Source organism: Oncorhynchus mykiss, chromosome 9, assembly GCF_013265735.2.
Source record: "Oncorhynchus mykiss isolate Arlee chromosome 9, USDA_OmykA_1.1, whole genome shotgun sequence".
Lineage (NCBI taxonomy): Eukaryota > Metazoa > Chordata > Actinopteri > Salmoniformes > Salmonidae > Oncorhynchus > Oncorhynchus mykiss.
In genome coordinates, this window is record NC_048573.1 from 68,712,946 (window position 1) to 68,737,813 (window position 24,868).

Sequence of the window (24,868 nt, forward strand, 5' to 3'; positions counted from 1 at the left end):
GGTTGACCAGGGATGTTCTCTGTTTAGTGAGTCCACCAGATCAGAGACAGTAGGGTTGACCAGGGATGTTCTCTGTTTAGTAAGTCCTTCAGATCAGAGGCATTAGGGTTGACCAGGGATGTTTTCTGTTTAGTGAGTCCACCAGATCAGAGACAGTAGGGTTGACCAGGGATGTTCTCTGTTTAGTAAGTCCTTCAGATCAGAGGCATTAGGGATGACCAGGGATGTTCGGTTGAATTTGACTATTTCCCTGTCCGGCTAAGCATTTAAAATGTAACAAGTACTTTTGGGTGTCAAGGAAAATGTATGAAGTAAAAAGTACAATCTTTTCTTAAGGAATGTAGCGAAGTAAAAGTAGTCAAAAATATAAATAGTAAAGTAATGTTCAGATGCCCCCAAAAATGACTTAAGTAGTACTTTAAAGTATTTTTTACTTAAGTACTTTACACCACTGCACGATTCTTCCAAGATGCAATCAATTAACAGGAAAACACCATTCTCAAAAGTAAACACAAATGTGATTGTGCATGTAATGCTTTATTAAAGTTGCGAAATCTAATACAGTAGGCCTAGCCTATAGAAAGCTGATGGCGTCCTTCTCTTTTTAATAGAAACCATCAAAACTCACGCATTTTCTCACGCAATTGCACAGAAATTCTGCGCAGCATTAGCTCATGTGCTCTCATGAAGTGTTTGATTTGATTTTCAGTTACATTTGCATTGATGTCAGAGTGATTAGAGTGGCAATACAGTGCTGAGTACCAGGCAGTTAGCAAGTTTGGTAGGTTACTAATGACCATCAGCAGCATCAGAGCTTGGAGAAGCCTAGGTACTGTGACTAAACGGTCATGACTCAACGGTCATGACTGCCGGTGTGGTGGTAATACGGTCACCGTATCAGCCCTAGCCACCGCTGAATCTCTGAATAACGATCCAAATCACCAAACTGTGTCGTGACCCAGTCCGAATGCTTAATTAATGAGGATGCTCAGACTGCTGACTGAGATGAATTAGTTTAGTTAGCAGACTCTTTCTGAGCCACAATCCCTCCTCGCCAGGACTCTCAGAGCTAATTCACACAGATCTTTACTGGCAATTCATAAGCATTTTTCCTGAATAGAACAGCCTTCTGGGATTGCTTTTCCCTTGATGTACTCAAATAACGTTTTGATGAGGGACCATTTGGTTAACATAATGAGTATTTACAGAAAAAGTGCATACAGAACTTAACAGGAATACAATATCTGTGCAGGTTGGAAAGCTAGTAAATGTTTCAATTTGGATGAAAATATAACTATATTAGCTATGAGCTATATATATATATATATATTTAAAAAACTGAATACATTCAATGAATGACAGAATAACTTAGATCTTCTGAACCTCCAAATTCCCAGTTGTTACTGTAAATTCTTCAAAGTGTGGCTGACTACTGTAATGCCATACAATAGCTATGAATGATAGGGCCAACATGTAATTCCTCTTGGTGAGGGGATAGCCTCTTGAGCCCAGGGATCTCTGCTGGGGCCTTTGAGGCAGAAGACAGGCTGAGTGCTCCGACTAGTTCTCACAGTTATTAAGCCAGCTAGCTACCCTTCACCCCCCCCCCCCCCTACCCTTCACCCTCATACCACCAACCCCCTACCTCCTACACACCAATTCCTCAGTCCTATGAGAAGCAGGGTTGATTCTGTTCTGGGCTTGGGCTCTCTGAGTTCTCCTCTCTGAATTTAAATTAACATATTCCCTCTGTTCACAGGATCACAGGATCCAAAACAAATTATTCGATCCACTTTTCATGATAAAGTTGGAGAAATTCTACTAATAGAAATTCTTCTAATGTCCCAAATCAAAACAACAATGCTGCATATTTGCGTAATGTGCCTATAGCCTCTCCATTCATGCATAAGCTGAGTTGTTGGATTCAATTAGTGAGCTGAGACATCTGACATTGGACCCCGAGAGCCATATTGATTGGTTCAGGGTAACCAGGGTCAAACTGTGCACCCTGGAAAATAAAAAGACACAAGGAGAGAGGAGGAGAGAAGAGGGGCCGAGGGAGACGTGGCCTTTGGACATGCCACTCTAAGTGAAGGTGAAAAACAGAACCTATTTTTGTTGTGACAAAGGAATATTGGAAAACTCTCAGTGAGTGTGTGAGTTGTGTGGGTTGTTAACTGGATTCCTCCTGACATTCATGATTTCTTGTAAATGATTTGTTATTCTTATTTGTGTACTTGTTTGACATTTTTACTGCACTGTTAGGAGCTAGTAACAAAAGCATTTAGCTGCACCCGCTATATCATCTGCTAAACTGTGTAGGCAACCATAAACTTTGATTTGATCTTGAGTGAGTGTGTGCACGTGAATGCGTGTGTGTGATTGCACGTGTATTGAAAAGGACTGAAAGGGAAGAGAGAAATGTGGAGGGGGTGAGAAGGGCGTGGGGGATTTACCAGCAGCTGGACAAACAGACCTGAGGCACGTCTCAGAACAGGAGAGAGAGGCCACTGAATGCCCTGAAGTGACCAATTAAAAACACAGCCACCGTGGGGGCTGCTCTCCTTCTCAAATTGCCATTACACACGCTGAGCTGAAAGCGAGATATTAAAACAATATGCTGCTTGTAGGGAGCGCAACACGGGGAGGCTCATCTGTTTAAACACTGAGAGAACACTCCTCCTGGTTAGCAGACTGTTGCCACAATGGATGGATTGTATGGCGCTACTGTGTGGTCACAATGCATGATGGGGCTACAGCATCGGCATGTACAGTACATGTACTACAGCAAATCAGATTTTATCTTGGCTTCTGGCAACATATCCTCTTGCTTGAGGTGGGATTCCATGTCGCCAGCTAATGCTCATCCAAGACTCCACTTTTGCCATATTTGCAAATGTCTGACATCTCTGAAATGTCATCCAATGTCTAGAAAGGCAACAAGCTGTGTGAAAGTTCAAAGTTACATTTATGACAATGAGTGAAATTAATGCTGTATCAAAAGTGATATGGAAACATTTACCAGCTTAAATTGGCTCTTATTTGGTCAGCAACAATGGCCACCCAACCAACCCTCCCTCCCCAGGTAATCTCTAGCATGTCACGTCCTTCTGTGTAATGTTTAACAAGGACATCTGCTGCTTGGTACAGTGTGTTCCTCTTTTTCCACATCAGTCTCCTCCACTGTGGCAGAATGAAACAGAGCCATGTGCTGAGCTACTTTCTGATTAGCCAAGTATAAAGCTGCTGCTTTCAAGGAGCGGGACACAAATCCGGACGCTTATATAATAAATCCCGCTACGCCCTCTGACGAACCAACAAACAGGCAAAGTGTCAATACGGGACTAAGATAGAATCCTACTACACTGGCTCTGACGCTCGTCAGATGTGGTAGGGCTTGTAAACTATCACGGATTACAAAGGGAAACCCAGACACAAGCAGCCCAGTGATGCAAACCTACCAGATGAGCTACAGTGGGGCAAAAAAGTATTTAGTCAGCCACCAATTGTGCAAGTTCTCCCACTTAAAAAGATGAGAGGCCTGTAATTTTCATCATAGGTACACTTCAAACTCTCCGTAGCCAATGTGAGTAGAACCTTTAAACAGTTCAACATTCACAGGGCCGTAGTGCCATTACCAGGATGTGTACTCAGAGCATGCCCATACCAGCTGGCAAGTGTCTTCACTGACATTTTCAACCTCCCCTGACCCAGTTTGTAATACCCATATGTTTCAAGAAGACCACCATTGTCCCCATGCCCAAGAACACCAAGGTAACCTGTCTAAATGACTATCACTCACAGCTGTAGCCATGAAATGCTTTGAAAGGCTGGTCATGGCTCACATCAACACCATCATCCAAGACACCCTGGACCCACTCCAATTCGCATATCGCCCCAACAGATCCACAGATGACGTAATCTCTAGTGCAGTGCCAGGGCAACAACCTCTCCCGCAACGTGAGCAAGACAAAGGAGATGATCGTGGACTACAGGAAAAGGAGGGCCGAAAACACGCCCATTCACATCGACGGGGCTGCAGTGGAGCGGGTCGAAACTTTCAAGTTCCTTGGTGTCCACATCATCAACAAACTATCATGGTCCAAACACACCAAGAAAGTTGTGAAGAGGGCACGACAACGCCATTTCCCCCTCAGGAGACTTGGTATTGGTCCCCTGATCCTCAAAAAGTTCTCCAGCTGCACCATCGAGAGCATCCTGACCGGTTGCATCACCGCCTAGTATGGCAACTGCTCGGCATCGGTAAGGCGCTACAGAGGGTAGTGCTTATAATGGGCTATTATAATACTGAACACGGTGTCCAGGTCAGGATAACCAAAACATGTCTTTATTAAAGACTATAAGAAAATGTTGGTACTGATTTATTTTTGATCCAAAGCCATGAATGACTGAGTCACACAGCTTTATGTAGGTGCCGGCTATATGACTGAGTCACACAGCTTTATGTAGGTGCCGGCTATATGACTGAGTCACACAGCTTTATGTAGGTGCCGGCTATATGACTGAGTCACACAGCTTTATGTAGGTGCCGGCTATATGACTGAGTCACACAGCTTTATGTAGGTGCCGGCTATATGACTGAGTCACACAGCTTTATGTAGGTGCCGGCTATATGACTGAGTCACACAGCTTTATGTAGGTGCCGGCTATATGACTGAGTCACACAGCTTTATGTAGGTGCCGGCTATATGACTGTGTCACACAGCTTTATGTAGGTGCCGGCTATATGACTGTGTCACACAGCTTTATGTAGGTGCCGGCTATATGACTGTGTCACACAGCTTTATGTAGGTGCCGGCTATATGACTGTGCCATCAACTTGATAATATAGAACGATATTTTGGAGGTTATTTCGTAAAAATAAAATAAAAACTAAAGTGAGCAATTGTAATCTGAATGAAGGCCAAAATAATATTTCTAAAGGCTAAAACATTTATTTCTGTTTTTAGAGGGAGAGAAACGCTGGGCCAAATGTGCGCCGCCCTATGAGACTCCCATAATAGTAATAATACTTTGTGTTGTATTATTTGTTTAGTCATTTCTGGTGGATTAAACTGAAATTAAAACCAATCACGGCCGTTTGTGATACAGCCAACCTAAGAAAAACATTTGACGATAGAATTCTCCCCCTACCCTCCTTCTTGGCAAGTCTATTGTCCAGCTAACTGCTAATAGCCATAAGTGTACAACGTGACCGTGTGTGTTTGAAAGAGTATTTTCCAGTAAGCAACATTTTTTTTCCTTTCATTAGACAACTTTGTTCCAATATTTCTGTAATTCAGTGATATTTATTCCCATTGTAATTCGTTATGGATCCATAACTAAATAAACATCGGCATTTTGAAAGAGTATTTTGTCATTATTTTATTAACGAAAACAAAGATGCTGATGAATAAATACCGTACTGTACAGTATATGCTTTTACATTTGGATAATAAAGCATTGAAAGCATTTTGAAGATACAAGCCACCTGCATTTGTTTATTAGCCTATAGTAGAACAACATAGCGATCCGGACGGCCCTTGCTGTGCCCGGTGAGCAGTTGGTCAAGTTCTGTTGTCAGAAGAGGAATGGAAATGTCAGGGTGAACCGACAACCTGATGAACCCGTCAGTTATGTTGACTCTGCCTGTCGGAGGTGAAGTTCCAGAGCTCACAGGTGTGCCTGGCATGGATTGTGACTCCATCTCGTTCTTCGCCCTCTTCAACGTGTCATTCTTCGCCTGACTCTCCGCCAATGCGGCCTGGCTCTGGACCAATGCATCAGCTGTCGCCCGTATCTCTGCACTCTTTCTGCTGGTCTGCCTTCAATGACTCGATCTCAGTCTTCAAAGTTTGAATCTGATCTATGTGCTCCTTCATCAGATGAGCAGAATGGTACCACCCTGAGCCCCCATCGATTACATTATCGCCTATGATAGAAACGGTAGATCAATGAATTAAAAGTCACTCCAGCACACAAATGCTGTGTACAGATTTTAAGAATCTAGAAAAACTATCCGCTTTCTTGGCAACCATGCGTTTTTTCATTGCGGCCTGTTGACCAGCCCTTTGTCCACTGATCTCCTCCTTTAATTATCAATTTATTACAAAGTATGCCTAAACATTGATAGGATATATACATTTGTTTTTAAAGAAAATGCACTGAAACCAAAATACCTTTAGTTTTGGTGATCCTCTCAGCTCTGGCTCATTTTCAAGTCCTCTCATGGTTATGGTCCTAACCCTGGAACGGGTAGCAGCATAGAAAGAAGCTGGCTTCATGAAAACAATGTCCATTTCGTCTGTTCTCTTTGGTCACAATGTCATTTTCTTTAGATAATTAGCTAGTTTTTGATTGGTAATTGTGTTGAGGGTGGAGTTTGGGGCGGGGGTGAGGAGTACTGGAAAGGTGTGAATTTTTACTATGATTAAATGTCAGGAATTGTGAAAAACTGAGTTTAAATGTATTTGTAAACTTCTGACTTCAACTGTATATATGAACGTAATATGTTTTTCAAGAAAAGCCTGTGTTTATTTTTTTTACCTGTAGCCTAATCTGTCTGTCTGTTATCGTCAATCTATTGCTTTCTAACATCTGATCGGCAATTCCAATAGAGCTTTGATAACTTCCAATTTAAATGTCTAAACATGGCCATTAATAATCGCACAATAACACAAGGCTACAACAACAACACAGGCTATTTATTCAATCTGTTTGCCAGCTCCAGGTAGGCTACACATTGATTTACAATGACTCCAATGATATAGTTCTTTCAACATATTTATTGTATCAAATGGTAGCCTACTGTAGCCTACAATGACATATAAATTAACAGGCTACTTGATGTTCAACAGATGCAAATGTATCCTATCATTCTCCACATTTAATGTCAGATTAATTTCCCCCATAACAGAGAGGGAGAACCATAAATTCCATTTCAAATTTCTACTCGCGCAGCCCCCAAGAACACTTAGCTTGATACCGTTTTCCATAAGCAAAGTCGACATTAGAGTAGAATGGAGTTTAAAACACCACCGAGCAAATGTATCTAATGCTCTCTTGTGCGCCTAGTCTTTTCCCTGTGTTTTTTCGCCATTATTTCCTGATGCGCATCAGTTTTAGCATGTTAATGTTTTATGGAAAAAGGGTTTGAAAAAACTGGTGTCACCATAATGACAATCTAAATAGCCTACCTAAATAGCCTACCTACAACTCTCACTCACGTGACTCAGCCAATAGTGGACAAAGCTGCCTGCTGCAGTGTTCTCAACACACACTCCCCTCCGACCCATCTTCCGGCCCACCCTCCGGCCCACCCTCCGGCCCACCCTCCGGCCCATCCCCCGGCCCACCCTCCGGCCCATCCCCCAGCCCACCCTCCGACCCATCCTCCGGCCCACCCCCCGGCCCATCCCACCACTCACTCAGCAACAGCCTCCCTGCCTGAGAGTCAGCAGCAACAGGTCACAGTGCATTCAGAAAGTTTTCAGACCAATTGACTTTTTCCACGTGTTTTTACGTTACAGCCTTAATCTAAAATTGATGAAATTGTTTTTTTTGTCATCTACACACAATAGCCCATAATGACAAAGCAAAAACTGTTTAGTCAAGCACCTTCGGCAACGATTACAGCATCGAGTCTTCTTGTGCATGAAGTTACAAGCTTGGGAAACCTTTATTTGGGGAGTCTCTCCCATTCTTCGTTGCAGATCCTCTCAAGCTCTGTCAGGTTGGATGGGGAGCGTCAAGTCTGGGCTCTGGCTGGGCTCTGGCTGGGCCACTCAATGATATTCAGAGATTTGTCCTGAAGCCACCCCTGCGTTGTCTTGGCTGTGTGCTTAGGGCTGTTGTCCTGTTGGAAGGTGAACCTTCGCTGAGTGCTCTGGAGCAGGTTTTCATCAAGGATCTCTCCGTTCACCTTTACCTCGATCCTAACTAGTCTCCCAGTCTCTGCCGCTGAAAAACATCCCCACAGCATGGTGCTGCCCCCACCATCCTTCACCAGGTTTCCTCCAGACGTGACGCATGGCATTCAGGCCAAAGAGTTTAATCTTGGTTTCATCATGTGCCTTTTACTGAGGAGTGGCTTCCGTCTGGATACTCTCCCCTAAAGGCCTGATTGGTGGAATGCTGCAGAGATAGTTGTCCTTCTGGAAGTTTCTCCCATCTCCACAGAGGAACTCTGGAGCTCTGTCAGAGTGACCATCGGGTTCTTGGTCACCTCCCTGACCAAGGCCCTTCTCCCCCGATTGCTCGATTTGGCAGGGAAGCTCGAAGAAGACTCTTGGTGGTTCCAAACCTCTTCCATTTAAGAATGATGGAGGCCACTGTGTTCTTGGGGACCTTCAATGTTGCAGACATTTTTTGGTTTGTGGCTAGTCTCTTTCTAAACAGTAGCAATTAGAAAGGTCAATTAAACACAATTGCCTAGGTTAACATTCAAGTCTAAAAAAGCACTGTCTTTCCATGGGAGTTTTCCAACTATTCACTTAAGTTGTGGAAAATAACTCAAATCTTAACCCATAACACATCCTCATGGACAACACAACGTTGCAGATAGTGAGAGCTGACAGAGCTATGGCTCCCTGGAGCATGTAGCTGGATCACCAGAGAGTTGTATCTTTGCCAAGCTTTACAGGGAGAAGCAAGTGGCAGAGCTGTGACTGAACAGAGAGAGGAGAGGTTTAAAGTATTAGACTGAGCTGGAGGATCTGTTAGCTTTGTGTGGCTCACTTCCCTATGACAAAGACTGTGTGGTCTAATGTAATACTGTACCTTCCCCCTTGACAAAGACTGTGTGGTCTAATGTAATACTGTACCTTCCCCCTATGACAAAGACTGTGTGGTCTAATGTAATACTGTACCTTCCCCCTTGACAAAGACTGTGTGGTCTAATGTAATACTGTACCTTCCCCCTTGACAAAGACTGTGTGGTCTAATGTTATACTGTACCTTCCCCCTTGATAAAGACTATGTGGTCTAATGTAATACTGTGCCTTCCCCGTTGATAAAGACTATGTGGTCTAATGTAATACTGTACTGTTTTATGAAAAACACATTTTATTCTATACCTAGCTACCTAATTAGAAACACATAATAATCTCCTTCCTGTTTCCATACCCCCCTGCTGTCCCTCTCCCTCAACTTTGACTTCCGCTCAAGGGTCCCCAAGAAGTATTTTCAATAGACGGTAGACTGATGAAGGAAGGTGCTGTGACTGCGAGTTAGGTCTTAGATTTATAAAGGTGTTAACTGTTCATTTAAGTACAAGCCGCTTGTGAGATCCCCTACTCTGCTCCTACCATAATGGCTCTAGTTTTGGTCTCTGAATGTGGGTTCTGAATAAACACCATTATTGCACATCCATGTGCATTATAAGGATAAACAAACCAGGGGACTATAATGCTGATATCTACGTGGACATTTCAGAACAACCATGTCATTTCCTGTGAGATCAAAAGGGAATGTTTGTGAAGTCAATTACTTGCCTTTGACTCTGAGCCCTAAGGTCAAAATCGTTCAAAAACATGCAAAGACAAAAACATATAAATATTTTTCTTTCCTAAATATCTTGCTTTCCTTGTTGCTGAGTTTTCCCCCTCTAAATATCTAAACAAACTGGTCAATCAGTTATTGGGTGACCCAAATGTTGTAGAGACATAGCCAGTTTGGGCCAAATTGGGCTGAGCATCAAGACTGGGTGCCTGTGGCATTATAATCTCATCTTTAAACCAAGCCAGAGTTCAATTTAAAATGAATTACTCTTGAACTTTTTCCTTAATCAAGGGACAAGGGATATAACTAATATCTAAACATGAAACTCTCTGTGGAGCATCTCAAAGCAATTCCTATGACGATACTGAAGCAACCCTCCAAAACAAGGCAGGGAGTTAATTTAAATATTAGCACTCTATTCCAATATCACGCCACAGAGTAGCTAGTTACATCATTAATGAGGAGTTATAACAACCTGTCAATGTGCTTCAGGCAGTTAGATATGGGGAGTAGAGAGGATGAGTAAAGCAGCTTGACAATGGTACAAGACTCAGCCTTTGTTTCCAGTGCAGAGTTCCTCTTCTTCAATCTCATTGTCTGAGGTAAAGGGGATGAAAGCGATCTCCTATCTACCCACACTCTCTCCAAATCTCATTCCCTACTAATTAAGATGAGAAACAAAAAAATGGTGAGAAGCCAAGCTGACTTTGCAATACACCACTCTGTACAAGTGCAGTAATCCCATATCCATTAACTTGATTGACAGATGGATAAGATGAAGACGCTTGGAGGTTTATGTTTGATCAATCAATTCCCCCCCCCAAAAAACACACCTGACAAATATTCAGAAGGTATTGATCATAGACTGGTTTTAGTCATTACTTGTGTGAATATAACTTGATGCCTTATTGCATAAACACCAATTGTCAGTGATGTCATTTAAAGTCGAGACCACAAGATTCTACTACAGGGATGTCTTTTAGCAAGGGAACGCTAACAACTGGGATTGACAACATGCATAGCTCAGCTGGGCTCACAGGCAAGTGTCCAGAGGGAGGGAGGCTGCTCCACTAGGGCACAATAACCACCCCTACATTTCTGGGGCTTCCCATGTGACTGAAGAGAGGCGTGATAGAGGGGGCATTTTCAGCTGACTACAACACGCATTAAAGCTTAAATTACCGTTTTGAATAAATGTCAACAGTGTCAACGTGGATCATAGGGACATTATTAATTGACATTCACTGTAGAACTTTAACTGCCTTCATATAAAGCCTTGACGGAATACAGCACAGAATGTGATGACACCAGAATACAGTGTAAAAACAGCGAATAAGAATATTCTATTCCATAATAATTATTTCTTAACCTATCATACCACCTGAAAGCTCTTGGTGTTTTCCAGGGGAGCAACTTTGGTTTTAGAAGGGGGGAAGGGGGGAGGGGCATAACTTTTTTAATAATAAAAAAGAAAATGTATCCAGTCGGATAAACACTCCAAACAGCCTAACAGCCTAGTTTCATATCACATTCCAATGATACAACTGTGGGAAGGACAACAATGCAATTTCAGAATATGGGGGGAAGTGTGGGGGGGACAACAATGCAATTTCAGAATATGGGGGGAAGTGTGGGGGGGTCAACAATGCAATTTCAGAATATGGGGGGGAAGTGTGGGGGGGACAACAATGCAATTTCAATTTCAGTTTCCTCATTCTCTAAAATCACCTGTTTCCAAAGGCCAGAGGAAGAACAACAAAAAGCCAGTAACTTCCCACTGAGGACACACTGGTTGAATCAATGTGGTTTCCAAGTCATTTCAATGAAATGATGCTGAACGAATGTGGAATAGACGTTGAATTGACGTCTGTGCTTAAAAGGTTGGTCTCCAGACAGTGCTCCTCATCAACCTGCTCACTACCAGACCAGACCCCAGGGAGGGTTCTCTTCAACCTGTATATCACCAGACCAGACCCCAGGGAGGGTTCTCTTCAACCCGTCCATCACCAGACCAGACCCCAGGGAGGGTTCTCTTCAACCCGTCCATCACCAGACCAGACCCCAGGGAGGGTTCTCTTCAACCCGTCCATCACCAGACCAGACGCCAGGGAGGTTATAGAACGTAAGCACTGTCCCTAGACTAACCAGGAGACGATAAAGCTCATCATGGTTAAGCAAAACACAGAAGATGCTTACAACTATTTATTAGGAAGCCAAATCAAATGGGCACAGCCTCAGAGGAGGATCAGCAGCCGGCGTGTGTTCCAACTTCCACACAGTGACTTGCAAGAAGGAAATGGGAGCCATGAAGGAGAGGGGAGCCATGAAGGAGAGGGGAGCCATGAAGGAGAGGGGAGCCATGAAGAAAAGGGGAGCCATGAAGGAGAGGGGAGCCATGAAGGAGAGGGGAGCCATGAAGGAGAGGGGAGCCATGAAGGAGAGGGGAGCCATGAAGAAAAGGGGAGCCATGAAGAAAAGGGGAGCCATGAAGGAGAAGGGAGACATGAAGGAGAAGGGAGACATGAAGGAGAGGGGAGCCATGAAGGAGAGGGGAGCCATGAAGGAGAGGGGAGCCATGAAGGAGAGAGGAGCCATGAATGAGAGGGAAGCCATGAAGGAGAGGGGAGCCATGAAGGAGAGGGGAGCCATGAAGAAGAGGGGAGCCATGAAGGAGAGGGGAGCCATGAAGGAGAGGGGAACCATGAAGGAGAGGGGAACCATGAAGGAGAGGGGAGCCATGAAGGAGAGGGGAGCCATGAAGGAGAGGGGAGCCATGAAGGAGAGGGGAGCCATGAAGGAGAGGGGAGCCATGAAGGAGAGGGGAGCCATGAAGGAGAGGGGAGCCATGAAGGAGAGGGGAGCCATGAAGGAGAGGGGAGCCATGAAGGAGAAGGGAACCATGAAGGAGAGGGGAACCATGAAGGAGAGGGGAGCCATGAAGGAGAGGGGAACCATGAAGGAGAGGGGAGCCATGAAGGAGAGGGGAGCCATGAAGGAGAGGGGAGCCATGAAGGAGAGGGGAGCCATGAAGGAGAGGGGAGCCATGAAGGAGAGGGGAGCCATGAAGGAGAGGGGAGCCATGAAGGAGAGGGGAGCCATGAAGGAGAGGGGAGCCATGAAGGAGAGGGGAGCCATGAAGGAGAGGGGAGCTATGAAAGCAGAGGGGCGCCATGAAAGAGAGGGGAACCATGAAAGCAGAGGGGTGCCATGAAAGAGAGTGGAGACATGAAAGCAGAGGGCATGAAGAGACCCTTTTGCCTAACAAGAAGGAAACTATGCAGGGCTTTCACATGTGCTAGCGTTAGATAATGAATACCCCATCCTGGGTGGGCTTAGTGATGCGATGAAGAGCAGACAGGGAGTCGGCTGCTTCTGAGATCTACATAGTAACCGTAATGTACACTCCCCTGTGCAGTGCAAGTAGCAACAGGTCTGACTGACAGATGTAATTACCAAAACAGCAGGATGTATGTTCATCATAATCAGTGACATCACATTGTGGTGGACATAATATTATGTCACTGTATCAAATCAGATCAAAACCTTTTGACTGTTAAAACACCACAAGTGCTACAAACAATAAGCAGACATTGTATTTCAATACTTATAATATTCCTTAAATATTTCTCACAGTGATGTTCTGAGCAGTATGTCCAAAGTAGTGCTCCCTGGTTAGAGCTCCCTGGTTAGATACCCCTGGCTAGAGCTCCCTGGTTAGTGCTCCCTGGTTAGAGCCCCCTGGTTAGAGCCCCCTGGTTAGAGCCCCCTGGTTAATGCTCCCTGGTTAGATACCCCTGGTTAGATACCCCTGGTTAGAGCCCCCGGGTTAGAGCCCCCGGGTTAGAGCCCCCCGGTAAGAGCCCCCTGGTTAGAGCCCCCTGGTTAGAGCCCACTGGTTAATGTCCCCTGGTTAGTGCCCCCTGGTCAACCTTCCATACCATCAAAAAGCACACCCTCAGTGCAAGAATGCACCATGAGACCAGAGCAGCTGCTGCTGCTAGAGTGACTGATGGGGTGGAAGCCCCAAATACCTCCTTCCAATCACCAACCTCTCAGATCTGCCATCCATCCCCCAAATATCAAGTTGCCCATCTTCTCCCCAACTAATCTTTCTTGAAGTAGAAGATGTGCTATTCTGTCTAGATATGCTTGGAGTTCTTTGACCCTCTCTCTTTCTATTGCCACGTCTCCGTCATCTAGGGCTGCGCTAGTGTTTGTTCCACTGTGAGAATAATTACTTTAGATACATCTACTGCTGATACAGAGGAAGACAAGTGTCAATCCCCTGTGCAATGCTACACTTGTACTGTGGCTTGGATCTCCACCAATCCAAGATGTCAATCCCCTGTGTCTCTGGGGCCTAGCATACAAGTCTACACAACGAGTCTGAAGAGGATGAGGAGGAATGGCTAGACCAGTTGGGCAGGGCCAAAAAAAAATGTCAAAAGCACCATTAATGGTCATGTTACATGTGAACAGCTACTTTTTATGATCTCAGGACATACTTGTTTGCAACAGTCACTCTGGGTAACCCCCTACTCCTATTTCAAAAGGGCCGACAAAAATCTCTCCTCTGTCTGCTTGTTCTCATGTTGATAAAATCAAAGGGGTTAGCCTACATCCGTAACATGTGACTGTTATCAATCAAAACACCCTCTCTGTGTAGCCTGTAGATCACAGCCACCCTTCTATTGCTTGTAAAAATAGCTTTTTACAGAAGCATCAGTCACAAAGCAAGAATGATATAGGAACTGTTGTTGAAGTGTTTAATTTCATCTGCCTGAAAGGTCCCAGTGCATGCAGTGTGCCTGAAAGGTCCCAGTGCATGCAGTGTGCCTGAAAGGTCCCAGAGCATGCAGTGTGCCTGAAAGGTCCCAGAGCCTGCAGTCTGCCTGAAAGGTCCCAGAGCCTGCAGTCTGTTTGAGAGGTCCCAGAGCCTGCAGTCTGTTTGAGAGGTCCCAGTGCCTGCAGTCTGCTTGGGAGGTCCAAGTGCATACAGCATTAGATGTTTTCATCCCTGTTACCTGCAAACTTGACGTAGGCCTATGGACTAAATAGGCAGACAGTTTCGAAGACATGATCAAAAGCACACAGCAATCCAAATCGGAGACTTATCCCAGGTGGTGCCCATTGCCAGCCAAGGAAAGTGAGCCCGCAATTCTCAACCAATCAGATGGCAGGGTTTTTAGAGGAAGCAAAGATGGCCTGAGTGGAAGCCACCCACACAAATGATAAAGCCTTTTACCAGGGCCTCCTGAGTGGTGTAGTGGACTAAGGCACTGCATCGCAGTGCTAGCTGCGTTACTACAGATCCTGGTTCGATACTGGGTTGTGTCGCAGCCAGCCGTGACTGGGAGAACCATGAGGCGACACACAATTGGCCCAGCATTGTCTGAGTTATTGAGGGTTTGGCCGGCCGGAATGTCCTTGTCCCATCGCACTCTAGCGGCGGCTGGGCGCATACAAGCTACCACGGTTGCCTGGTGTACAGTGTTTCCTCTGACACATTGGTGCGACTGGCTTCTGAGTTAAGCGTGCATTGTGTCAAGAAGCAGTCGGTTGGGTTGTGTTTCGGAGGACGCACGGCACTCGACCTTCACCTCTCCCAAGTCCGTATGGGAGTTGCAGCGATGGGACAAGACTGTAACCATCACTTGGATATGATGAAAAAGGGGGTAAAAAAAACAGAGGCAAATGAGACTCTGTTCCCCCTTGCCAACCAATCACATCAATCCACACTTTTACACAGTGATCTGAGGGTAATGAGATATCGTGCACTTGGACTAGCAGATGGCCTGCTATTCAAGAATGTCTGTCTGGGTTTTGAACAGTAAAACAAGTGAAAGAGTGTGTAAGAGGTCGAAGGTCATGCTCATGGCCATTTTACTATAGTCTTCTGCTAGTGATGTCACTGGGCTAGGTTAAAAAATGATGGTTAATTATATATATATATATATATATATATATATATATATATATATATATATATATACACATACATACATACATACATACATACATACATACATATACATATATATATATATACACACACACATCTTTTTTAAACACTTTATTTGGATGGTCCCATATAGATGATCGACAGATGGCCATACTATCAGCAAACTATCTGTTGATAAAAAACTGCCTGTTAAGGTTAGGGTTGGGTTCATAATATGGGTTAGGATAGGAGTTAAGTATGGGTTAGGGCTAGGTTTAATTTAACACCGCTTGTGTCAAATAAGCTTTTAGTTTGAATGTCGTGTGCTCTGAAATTGTATGAGTAAGCCAAGCGCCACCACTAAGGTCAGTAGCAAAAAAATCTGTAAACAAGCACACACCGGCCACGATGTGTTTACAGTACCGCGTTGGTAATAAACCATTATTTGTTCGACCGAATGACAAAACGTCTGTGTGAGCATTTGAAATAAGATCAGGATCAAACGAGCAAAATCAAAAATGTTAGCTTGGTAGTCCAACATTCTCCATGACATACAACCAGACTACAGGCTGGGGAGAAAGGATGGTGATCCTGTTTCTTCTGCCAGCCAGCCATATCCCAAGCAGTTGCACCTGATTAATCCTAGCTAGTCAAAGTACAGAATAGTAGTCAAGCATTTTGTCAACATTGATAACAGTTTTGAAACAGGAGGTTGGTTTTCTCCTTACTAAGTTGACTTCGGTTTGCAGTATGACAAAGTCACTCACAAATGTTTTTAGCAACTTCTGGGGTAGCTAGATAGCTAGCTTTAGCTTGGTACCTAACTAGTACAAATTCAACCAGCCTGAGAACAATGACCAGAAACTGCAATAATTGTAAATATTCTTAGCAATAATTTAGGAATATGACAAGGCACCAACTTGTTGTTCTCCTATTGAAATAGAACTTCAGTTCATGAAAATAACTAGATAGCTAGCTACATTCAACAAAAATATGAACGCAACATGTTTGTCCCATGTTTCATGAGCTGAAATAAATGACCCCAGATATATTCCATATGAACAAAAAGCTTATTTCTCTAAAATTTTGTGCAATGAACCATCCATCTGACAGGTGTGGCATATCAAAAAGCTGATTAAACAGCATGAACATTACACAGGGGCACCTTGTGCTGGGGGCAATAAAAGGCCACTAAAATCTGAAGTTTTGTAACATAGATTACAGTCTAATGAATTTATTTAAATTGACTGATGTCCCCATATGAACTGTAACTCAGTAAAATCTTTGAAATTGTTGCATGTTGCATTTCTATTTTTGTTCAGTATAGATAACTAAAAAAGCTAGCCAGCTACCTAGCCCTGTTGTCACTAGTGTGGGTTGACTGGCCCGGGTCCAACCATCATCACCCAAATACAAAAACTGTCTTATAAATTAGGGTTATTTTAGATTATGACACCTAGCTAGATACTGTGCCTTCAGAAATGATTCAGACCCCTTGACTTTCTCCAGATTTTGTTGTGTTACAAAGTGGAATTCAAATTGATTTAATTGTAATTTGTTCTTACCCATCTACACCATAATGACGAAGTGAAAACATGTTTTTAGACATTTTAGCAAATGTACTGAAAATGAAATACGGACTCATTTACATACACTGCCGGGGTAACTAAGAAATGTTTTGTCCATTAAAATAACATTAAATTGATCAGAAATACAGTGTAGACATTGTTAATGTTGTAAATGACTATAATAGTTGGAAACCGCATATTTGATGGAATATCAACATAGGCGTACAGAGGCCCATTATCAGCAACCATCACTCCTGTTTTCCAATGGCATGTTGTGTTAGCTAATTTGGGGTCACTTAGAATTCACACCCCTCAGTCAATACTTTGTAGAATCACCTTTGGCAGTGATTACATGTCTCTAAGAGCTTTCCTGTCACGATTTCCGCCGGAGTCGGTCCCTCGGCGGTCGACGTCACCGGCCTTCTAGCCATCACCGACCTTCTAGCCATCACCGATCCACTTTTCATTTTCCATTTGTTTTGTCTTTGATTTTTACACTCCTGGTTTCAATTCCCCCATTACATGTTCATGATGGTTTCCCCCATGTTTGTTTTATTGTAAGGCTGTATCTGACGGCTGGTATATTTTGTTACCGGGTTTTGTTATTAAACCCGTTTATTTCATGCTACGGGTATTTTTCCAGCACCATAGTATTGTGTTTATACTGGTGTTTTTCTTGTATTAAATACCTTGTCCACGCAACTCAGCTCTCCTGCGCCTGACTCCTTTCATCAGTTACCCACGGGCTTGACATTTCCACAACTGGATTGTGCAACAAATGCTCATTGTTCTTTGCTAAATTCTTCAAGCTTTGTCAAATTGGTTGTTGATCATTGCTAAGCAACTATTTTCAGGTCTTACCAAAGATTATCAAGCAGATTTAAGTAAAAACTGTTTTAGATTATTGTCCTGCTGAAAAGTGAAATAATCTCCCAGTGTCTGTTGAAAAGCAGACTGAACCAAGTTTTAACCTAGGTTTCTTTTTTATCCTGAAAAACTCCTCAGTAACAATTACAAGCATACCCATAACATACTGCAGCCACCACTATTCTTGAGAATATGGAGAGTGGTACTCAGTAATGTGTTGTATTGGATTTACACCAAACATAACATTTGGTACTCAGGCCAAAAAGTTAATTGTTTTGTCACATTTTCTGCAGTATTATTTTAGTGTCTTGTTGCAAACAGGATGCATGTTTTGGAATATTTGTATTCTGTACAGGCTTCCTTCTTTTCACTCTGTCTAGTAGGTTAGTATTGTGGAGTAATTCCAATGTTGTTGATCCATTCTCAGTTTTCTCCTATCACAGCCATTAAACCCGGTAACTGTTTTAAAGTCACAATTGGCTTCATGGTGAAATCCCTGAGTGGTTTCCTTCCTCTCCGGCAACTGAGTTAGGAAGGACGCCTGTCTCTTTGTAGTGACTGGGGGAATTGATACACCATCCGAAGTGTAATTAATCACTTCACCATGCTGAACGGGATATTCAATGTCTGCTTTTTTTAACCCATTTACCAACAGGTGCCCTTCTTTGTGAGGCATTGGAAAACATCCCTGGTCTTTGTGGTTGAATCTGTGTTTGAAATTCACTGCTCGACTAAGGGACCTTACAGATAATTGTATGTGTGGGTACAGAGATGAGGAAGTCCTTCAAAAATCATATTAAACATTATTATTGCTCACAGAGTGAGTTCATGCAACTTATTATGTGATTTGTTAAGCAAATTATCACTCCTGAACTTATATACACTTGCCACAACAAAGGGTTTGAATACTTTACAGTTTTCATATTTTATTAATTTGTAAAAATTTCGAAAAACATTATTCCACTTTGACATTATGGGGTATTGGGTAGGGATGCACGACATACCGGTGAACAAATCGGGATGTCTAGTTTAACGCCAATGTCAAAGCTGACGTGCATACTTATATAACGTAGGTACTATACATGCAACACATCATTCCTAAACTAGCCCACAATGTCTGCTGTGTGGATCAAGCAGTCAACACGTCGAGCAGTCATTTGAAAGAGTAACAACATTTCAGTAAGACAACTCAAAGTTGAAACCATTAAAGCCAAGATAATGATATTCATTGCCCATAACAATCAGCCATTCTCTGTCGTGGGTGGTGTTGGCTTTCGCCGACTGGTTGAGCACCAGTACACACTACCAAGTGTGCTATTTATCAGATGTTGCCCTACAGGAGTTACAAAGTAATGTGTCAATGCTATTAGCTTCACGACATTTGGAAATATGGAATGCCGTTTGGGTCTTTGCGTGTCAAAAAGAATACAGTAGCACTGTCAAAGCTGTACAAAAAAGTCTGCAAACAAGCAAACACCGGCCACGAACGATGTGTTTACAATACCACCATTACCATTGGTAATAAAGCATCATTTGTTCGATTGCAACTTCTGGGGTAGCTAGCTTTAGCTTGGTACCTAGCTAGCACCAATACAACCAGACTGAAAACAATGACCAGTAGAAACTGCAGTCCTTTTCATTATTCTTAGCAATGATTTAGGAATCCTTGTGAGTAAGTATTAGCTAGGTTGCCACTTCTTTTTGTTTGCCTATTGAAATTGAACTTCAGTTCATGAAAATAAATAGCTAGCCACCTACTTAACCAAGGCTAATGTTGACCAAGGCTAATGCTATAAGTAGCCAGCCTTCAAAATAAAACTGTCATTGACAGTGATGCAAATTAATACAAATAGTAGAATTATGCCACACTTTTATTTTGAAGGCTAACCACAAAGTCCATTATTGTGGCTAATCCTTATTGTGGCTAGCTTCACATAGATGGGTCTGACCATTAATAAAATAAGAACTGTCTTATAAATTAGGGTAATTTTAGATAACTATAGCTACTGAAACAGATAAAGTTGTTTTGCTCTGTTTTTAGGGAAGAACATTTGTTTGCATCCGTGAGCTAGCTAGCTTTTTTTTATGACCAGCACTGTAGGTGCGCGAGACAACTTTACCAGCATCATAGCATACTTATCGATTAATCGTTGTGACGTGAAAAACGAGTGATAGTGTGTGTAACCGTTATTTAACTAGGCAAGTCACTTAATAACAAATTCTGATTTACAATGACGGCCTACCCAGTCCAAACCCGGACGACCCTGGGCCAATTGTGCACCGCCCTATGGGACTCCAAATCACAGCCGGATGTGATAGAGCCTGGATTTGAAACAGGGACTGTACTGACGCCTCTTGCACTGAAATGCAGTGCCTTAGACCACTGCGTCCATGTGTGTGTGTGTTTACTATTTAACTGTATAGAATGCTTAAAAGGCTGCTAAAATTTTAAATATCGGTTTTCGGTATCAGGTTTTTTTGGGAAACGAAAATATCGGATATCGGTATCGGCCAAAAATGTAATATCGGTGCATCACTACTATTGGGTGTAGGCAAGTCACAAAAAAAAACATATCGCCATTTAATCAATTTTAAATTCAGGCTGTAACACAACAAAATGTGGAAAAAGTTAAGAGGTGTGAATACTTTCTGAAGGCACTGTAGTTAGCAAAATCAGTGGTGTAAAGTACTTAAGTAAAAATACTTTAAAGTACTACTGAAATCATTTTTGGGGTATCTGTTCTTTACTTTAATATTCATATTTTTTTACAACTTTTACTACACTACATTCCTAAAGAAAATGATGTACTTTGTACTCCATACATTTACCCTGACACCCTAAAGTACTCGTTACATTTTGAATGCCTAGCAGGGCAGGACAATTGTCCAATTTATGCACTTACCAAGAGAAGATCCCTGGCCATCCAGTCTGATCTGGCGAGCTCACTAAACACACATTTTTCATTTTTAAATTATGTCTGAGTGTTGGAGTACACCCTTGGCTATCTGTAAATAAAAATAAAATTGTGCCGTCTTGTCACGCCCTGGCAATAGAGAGGCTTTTATTCTCTATTTTGGTTAGGCCAGGGTGTGACTAGGGTGGACATTCTATGTTCTTTTTTCTATGTTTTTGTATTTCTTTGTTTTTGGCCAGGTATGGTTCTCAGTCAGGGGCAACTGTCTATTGTTGTCTCTGATTGGGAACCATACTTAGGTAGCAGCGGGCCCCGGACAGGAGGGCGACTCTGGCAGCTCCGGACAGGAGGGCGACTCTGGCAGCTCCGGACAGGAGGGCGACTCTGGCAGCTCCGGACAGGAGGCGACTCCGGCAGCTCCGGACAGGAGGGCGACTCCGGCAGCTCCGGACAGGAGGGTGACTCTTTCCCACATGGGTTTTTTGGGTAGTTGTTTTCTGTATTGTTAGTTTCCTTACATAACTGTTTGTTTTCCTCTTTGTTGTTTTTTGTTCTAGTGTTCTGATTTAAATAAATATCATGAACACGTCTCACGCTGCGCCTTGGTCCAGTCATTCACAGGAAGAGGATCGTTACATGTCTGGTTTGCTTAATATAAAACATTTGAAATGATTTATACTTTTACTTTGATACTTAAGGATATTTTAGCAATTACATATACTTTTTTAAAACCAAATACTTCTGGACTTTTACTCAAGTAGTGTTTTACTGGGTGACTTTCACTTTTACTTGAGTAATTTTCTATGAAGGTATCTTTACCTTAGTATGACAATTGTGTACTTTTTCCACCTCTGAAACAGACGATGTCGTTTTGCTATGTTTAGGGGGATTTTTTTTTGCATCCATCAGCTAGCTAGCTTTTTTCTGACCAGCACTGTCCACTGCTTGCCTTATGCAGCAGCGGCAGGTACACAAGGCAACTTTTCCAGCATCATAGCATATGTATCAGTGAATCTCTGTGACATAAGAAATATGAGTGATAGTGTAATCAATGTGTATTTACTATGTATTTGTATATATTATGGATTTCCATTATTGGGAACTGACTTCCTGGGGTCCAGCAAAATTAAGGCAGTTTATACAATTTAAAAAAACATTACAATACATTCACAGACCGTGTGCCCTCGTACAAAATGTATGAACATGTTAAATTATTCTGAGACGTGCAGTCATATGCAGATCCTGATCGGTCAACAAGCTTATTTGACGTGTCAAATAGTGTTATTTGACTTGTATCTTTTTTAACAAGCAAAGACCCAAATGGTGTTCCACATGGTTTAGGGTAAGGGCTAAGTTTAGCATTAGGATAAGGCTTAAGTGTAAGGGTTTGGGCTAGAGTATACACTATATGCAAAAGTATGTGGACACCCCGTCAAATTAGTGGATTCGGTTATTTCAGCCACACCCTTTGCTGACAGGTGTATAAAATCGAGCACAAGGCCATGAAATCTCCATAGACAAACATTGGCAGTAGAATGGCCTTACTGAAGAACTCAGTGACTTTCAATGTGGCACCGTCTTAGGATGCCACCTTTCCAACAAGTCAGGAACAACAACAGCTCAAATGTGAAGTGGTAGGCCACACAAGCTCACAGAACGGCATCGCGGATTGCTGAATGGCATAAAAATCATCTGTCCTAGGTTGCAATACTCACCACTGATTTCCAAACTGACAGCTTTAGACAGTAGGAAAAGGTTGACTGTTTGTCCCCAAGAGATTGTGACAGCAGGTGAAAATGGCATTTGAAACACACAACACATCCGGTACTGTATAACAGGTGACAGTGGAGCCCAAATGTGTGGGTTTCGATCAATCCCTGCATCAAGAAAGTTCATAGCAAGCAGTGAATTGGAATGGCATTGATTCTCATGGGAAGGGTGGCCAAAATAACTAAGAAAGTCACACCCCCAATAAGCCACCAATATGACCACATTGAGGCATATGTCACTGTGCTTCTATTGCTGTATACACCATGGCACTGCCTACTTCAGATGTTCATTTAGCAAACAAGACAGCTCATGATCCAGTGTCTTTATCACAGTCAACACACCTATATTGTAGCTTAAATTCATCATTTCTCTAAGCCTCATGGCAAAATGTGTAGAATAGTATGAGATAAACTATTGAACTGCACATTTTTCTCTTTGCACCATGGCAAAATCATGTTTCTTTACCCAAATTTCTGCAGTCCCACCCACCAACGAATTTCTGGCAACGCTACTGCTATAACAAATCATGCTACCTTCCTATCTGAATGTGGAAATCGGTTAGATATGTAACCACCAGCTAGCTGCACAACCATTCTAGTGCAGTTTCATTCAAATGTGTTAAGTAGTCTGAATTGTCAAGTTTGTTTCTTCACTATTAAATTTATTAGGCACTTCAGACAACTTTTCTAGGAATGTTTTTTTTTTAAATACACTCTTATCAAACTGTATTCTTACCTTAAATAGCGAAAAAAACGTGTCTGTTCGGTCCAAAAGGAGGACCGCTACCTCCACTTAATCCAAGAGCGTGCGTTTGTTTTACTCAGGTGCCCCTTCCTATTCTTTACCTGGCAGTACTTTGTCCGTTGTTATGTGGGTACATTCGTTGTGTCTTTAAGCATCCCCACAGCTGACCATCTGCCGGGCTGTGCGCACGAGGAGTTCAGAGGAACAGTTACCACAACGAACAAGCTCTAGCTGAGTGGCAGAATTATTTTTAGGCATAACAAGTGGGCATCTTCTGTTTTTATGGTTTGATAACGCAGTAAATGTATGACATAGGCCTACGTTTTGTCAATTTTTTTACAAATAGCTTCCATGCTAAATCATAATAAATAAATAAAAATGATTCATATTTTTTTCCATACTTTTAATTATTTAGTGGTTATCAGATTCCCAATAGGCTATATACCCTGCCCAGAATATTAGTAATTGTCACCACCACAGACATATTTAATTATCAACAACAAAGAACGGTATGAATTCACAGTTCCAGGTGGTAACACGAGGCAATTAATGGATGACATCACATCATTCTCTCTCAGCATTTCTGTGATGTTGGCCTATGTTAGATGAGCCTCCTCTGGTGGTTGCCAATGGGACTGTAAGCACATTTATACAAACAACAGATTGGATTACCACTAATAATTGTATAGCATGACTTTCATTCTGTATTGTGTATGAGCCATTTTCGTCTACCTATGTGTCTACCTTTGGGGTGCAGGTAGCCTAGTGGTTATGGCGTTGGGCCAGTAACCACAAGGTTGCTGGATTTAATCCTCAAGCTGACAAAGTAAAACATCTGTCATTCTGCCGCTGTTCCCCGGTAGGCTGTCATTGTAAATATGAAATTGTTCTTAACTAACTTACCTAGTTAAATTAAATGTGGATTGTGTTCTGTTGTTGTTGTATGTCCAAATATGGATGTTTGGAAAGGGATTATTTTGCCCGTATGAACACGTTGCAATCCCACCTTTGCTAGAACGGCTACCAGGAACTTTTTGAATAGGTTAGCTTCTGCAACTTGTTAAACTACTTTTCAGATAATCATATTACAGGGACTAATAATGCAACGGTCTCAGAAATGCCGGCACTTGTAGTCCGTCCATCTACAGTAGGCTTTACGCTAATAAGGTCTATTTAACAGTGTCCAGCAGTATGCTTTATGACCAATAAGGTCTATTTAACAGTGTCCAGCACTATTCTTTATGACCAATAAGGTCTATTTGACAGTTTTCAGCAGTATTCTTTATGACCAATAAGGTCTATTTGACAGTGTCCAGCAGTATTCTTTATGACCAATAAGGTCTATTTGACAGTGTCCAGCAGTATTCTTTATGACCAATAAGGTCTATTTGACAGTACCAGCAGTATTCTTTATGACCAGTAAGTGTCTCCCTCACTCCGGCTGCTGGTCAATTCAGTCTGAACATTCAGATGAGAAAATCTGGGCTGGCTTTGAATCAATAACTTGTTATATTTGTTTTGCTGCCAGGAGTGTCCATGGGATGCCCATATTCCACAAATGTTCA

At 42.6% G+C, this 24,868-nt stretch overlaps 1 protein-coding gene across 3 annotated transcripts in view; it reads right to left on the reverse strand.

Annotated features, from left to right (window-relative positions):
* The window catches only part of LOC110532751 (plexin-B1), an 81,593-nt gene extending 57,959 nt beyond the window's left edge, over positions 1-23,634 (reverse strand). For 2 of the 3 annotated variants that reach the window (XM_036988825.1, XM_036988826.1), the window contains exon 1: positions 23,295-23,634. The gene's annotated coding sequence lies outside the window, so the exon portion shown is untranslated. The remainder of the gene's footprint in view (positions 1-23,294) is intronic. The other variant, XM_036988824.1, reaches the window with a different exon arrangement.
* Positions 23,635-24,868: the final 1,234 nt, after the last annotated feature.